Here is a 4370-nt window from a genome sequence, read left to right on the forward strand (position 1 = left end):
ATGTGCTCCACTTATATAGCGGGCGCCAGCCTTGTGGGGGAAGAGAGAGAGAGGGGGGAGGGGGGCGCGTCCAGGGACGGCGGGGACAGAGACGGAGACAGAGGCAGACAAGACAGAGCCACGCGCAGCGCCCAGCCTGGCGTCACTCGCCTCCCATCGCCCGCCGCGCCTTCATTGTGTTCCCCAGATCCGCGACGGGCCGCCGCAACAAACATTCTCGCGCGCACCAGGATTATCTGATGCTCTCGCGTTAGGAAATAGGAGGGCCAGTTTCCGTAGGTACTGCTACAGGACTCCAATGCATTTAAAGAGCGGCACTGTGCAACCAACAAAAGTCATTTTTATTTAATTAGTTACTTCTTCCATAGATCATTTGAAATAACATTTTTTCATCCAAATAATTTAGAACGTATCAATTTACAGGATGTGTACACACTGTGATCAAAAGTAATAGGACACCCCCGAAAACATACGTTTTTCATTTTAGGCGCATTATGCTGCCACCTACTGCCGGGTACATATTAGCGACCCCAGTAGTCATTAGTAATCGTGAGAGAGCATAATGGGGGGCTCCGCAGAACTCACGGACTTCGAACGTGGTCAGGTGACTGGATATCACTTGTGTCATGAGATTTCCACACTCCTACACACCCCTAGGTCCACTGTCTCCGATGTGATAGTGAAGTCGAGACGTGAAGCGACACGTACAACACAAAAGCGTACAGGCCGACCTCGTCTCTTGACTCACAGAGACCGCCGACAGTTGAAGAGGGTCGTAATGTGTAATAAGCAGACATCTATCCAGACCATCACATAGGAATTCCAAACTGCATCAGGATCCACTGCAAGTACTATGACACTTAGGCGGGAGGTGAGAAATCTTGGATTTAATGGTCGAGCGGCTGCTCATAAACCACACATCACGCCGGTAAATGCCAAACGACGCCTCACTCGGTGTAAGGAGCGTAAACATTGGACCATAGAACAGTGGAAAAACGGTACACAATGTGGCGATCCCATGGCAGGGTGTGGGTATGTCGAATGCCCGGTGAATGTCATTTGCCAGCGTGTGTAGCGCCAACAGTGAAATTCGGACGCGGTGGTGTTATGGTGTGGTCGTGTTTTTCATGGAGGGGGCTTGCACCCCTTGTTGTTTTGCGTGGCACTATCACAGCAGAGGCCTCTTTTGATGATTAAGCACCTTCTTCCTTCCCACTGTTGAAGAGCAATTCGCGAATGGCGACTGCATCTTTCAACACGATCGAGCACCTGTTCATAATGCACAGCCTGTGGCGGAGTGGTTACACGACAATAACATCCCTGTAATGGACTGGCCTGCACAGAGTCCTGCCCTGAATGTTACAGAACACCTTTGCGATGTTTTGGAACGCCGACTTTGTGCCAGACCTCATCGACCGACATCGATACCTCTCCTCAGATTGGACTTCTATTCCCCTAGAAACCTTCCAACACCTGGTCGAACGTATGCATGCGAGAGTGGAAGCTGTCATCAAGGCTAAGAGTGGACCAACACCATATTGAATTCCAGAATTACCGATAGAGGGCGCCACGAACTTGTAAATCATTTTCAGCTAAGTGTCCAGATACTTTTGATCAATTAGTGTATACATAATTATTAGTTTAGTGTATAAGTTAGTATCGTTTTTGTTTTGCATGTTGGTATTCTGGTTGCTATGGGATTGTCATTTTTCTTTGTAGTTTGCTGTTGCTGTTTGAATTTACATATTGTAATTTTGGCATTTGGAGACAGGGAGTGGATCTGTGGACGCTAGAAAATGGAGTGCCAAGCGTAGAAACTTGAACATATCTGATATATTCTTTTGTATGAGTTCAGTAGAGGGGTGACAACAGCGGAGGCACCCAGAAATAATGCCATTAGAGAGAGCACGGCAAAAAATGGTTTTCTCGTTTTAAGGCGTATTGTTTTGACATTACTGACTCTCCAAGTTCAGTAATACTTTCAGGGTGTTATGAAGATCGTTTAAGCGCATTAATTCACAGCGATCCACGGCAGTGTATTCGAGAACTGGTGAACATTCTACCATTGTGCGACATTTCCTGCAATGGGCAAGGTCAAAAAATCGGGTGCATAGTTACCGTACACTGTAAGCCAAAATCACAAGAATAAGTGGGTCACATGTGCGTTTCTGCCCTCTCTTCATCAACTGGCTCCTGAACAACACAGACCATGTCCATCCTGTATCGTTACTGGTGACGATAAGTGGTGTCTTTATGCCAACACAAGGAAAAGAAAGGAATGGTTGAGCCCAAGCAGAGCAGCAACTGCCTATGCAATGACGTGCGCGCATCCACTAAAGCTAATGTTAAGCATTGGGTGGAACAGCGACGGTGTGTTGTACTACGAATTACTTCCCCGATGCGTAATTATCATTTTTGACGTTTATCAGCAACTGAGACGTCTTGTACACGCATTCCAAGAACAACGACCAGGAAGACCGGATGAAGTGATGCTGCTCCATGATAATGTCCGCCCGTATACTGCTAGAATGACAAAAAACACTAAACGGAGCCGACCGGTGTGGCCGAGCGGTTATAGGCGCTTCAGTCTGGAACCGCGCGACCGCTACGGTCGCAGGTTCGAATCCTGCCTCGGGCATGGATGTGTGTGCTGTCCTTAGGTTAGTTAGGTTTAAGTAGTTCTAAGTTCTGGGGGACTGATGACCTCAGATGTTATGTCCCATAGAGCTCAGAGCTATTTGAACCATTTTGGAACTAAACGGACTTCGATTGTGAAGTAATTCCGGACCCACCTTATTCACCTGATCTTGGACCCTCAGACTTTCCCCTTTTTCTGTTCTCTATCGAACAACCTTCAGGGAACTTGCTTTCCGGATAAAAATTCGCTCCAAACATTGCTGGACGAGTTCTTCACCTCCAAACAACATGCTTTCTACAGTCGCGGAATCGAAAAGTTACGGCAGCGTTGGCAGATTGTTTTAAATAGTGAAGGTGAATAGACTCTCTTGTGTGTGTGTGTGTGTGTGTGTGTGTGTGTGTGTGTGTGTGTGTGTGTGAACTTACGGGAAAACGCTACGAACGTATGGACAAACCAAGTAGCTACATGCTCCATATATCATTCGAACGATTTTTTTTTATCCAAAGGATGTGGAACGAGTCAGCTCGCAGGATATATATATATATATATATATATATATATATATATATATATATATATATGGATGGCTACACGCTGGATGTTTAAAAGTTCCTAAGTGGTACTTTTGGCCTAAATTTAACATAAATTGACATACTAAGTCCTACTCGTGCAACTGCATTTAAAACCAGTCCTTTTCAAAAGCTATCAGCATTTAAACAAAAGTCCGTCGGTCTTGTTTCAAGGAGCTGTCCATAAGAAATTATCTTAGGATAGATTTAAAATATTTAAAGCTCACAGTACTACCTGCCACCCCTTTTCTATTGTTGGGCAAAATAGCAAAAATATTTGTACATGCACAGTGACCTGAAAGCTTTAATAGGGAATAAAATAGGTAATTTTTTTGGTGTAGCAGTGTTCGACATTAATGTTCTTCTCAAACTGTGATGAATTATTTGCGAGGGATTTCATTAGTAAATGTACACGGTGCTCCTCCCAAGAGTCGTCAGGCGCATCCTCTCTCATGCTTCGGCAGATACATGCAATTTCGTTTTTTTAATGTATAGCAGGAGTTGGGCCAAACAAGTTCTGCTCGTCACATCTTTCACGCAACACCAGGCGTCGATGGGAAGCGTCAGTCTCTTTCCCGTTATAAACAACATGATTTCCAAAGCGGAATTTTACGCGCCCATTCGATAGACCGGTCTCAGATTAGTACGTTGAGGTATTAGTCGTATTGGTATGTCTTCACATGGACAGTAAAACACGGAGAGTAACCGGAACCCCAGCGATGACGAAGCACCGCTGCATAAAGCTAGCACTCAGCGCGAGCCAGGGCTGTGCTGCCGCTGTTGAAGTACTGGTTAAAGAAAATATCGATACAGCAAATATCGCACTAGACTAATCTGGGACTGCTGTATCGTATAGGCTCGTAAAATTCAGGCTTAAAAATTATTTAGTTTGTAGCGGGAAACAAATGAGCAGTAGCTCATTGCAAAAATGAAATTGCAAATATCTGCCGAAACACCAGAGAAAATTCACCTGACGATTCTTAGGAGGAACATTATATAGTAAAGATCAGTTAAAATACGTAACTCTTTGAAGAGGCACCTGCAAGATGATGATTACAGGTGAAAGCCACATATTATTCCTGCTCCTCACTTGTGTGCAATCAATACTTTCTTTGTAAGTGATCAGCTGCCTCAGAAAATTATTCCGTAAGGCTTTACTGGGT

Source organism: Schistocerca nitens, chromosome 2, assembly GCF_023898315.1.
Source record: "Schistocerca nitens isolate TAMUIC-IGC-003100 chromosome 2, iqSchNite1.1, whole genome shotgun sequence".
Lineage (NCBI taxonomy): Eukaryota > Metazoa > Arthropoda > Insecta > Orthoptera > Acrididae > Schistocerca > Schistocerca nitens.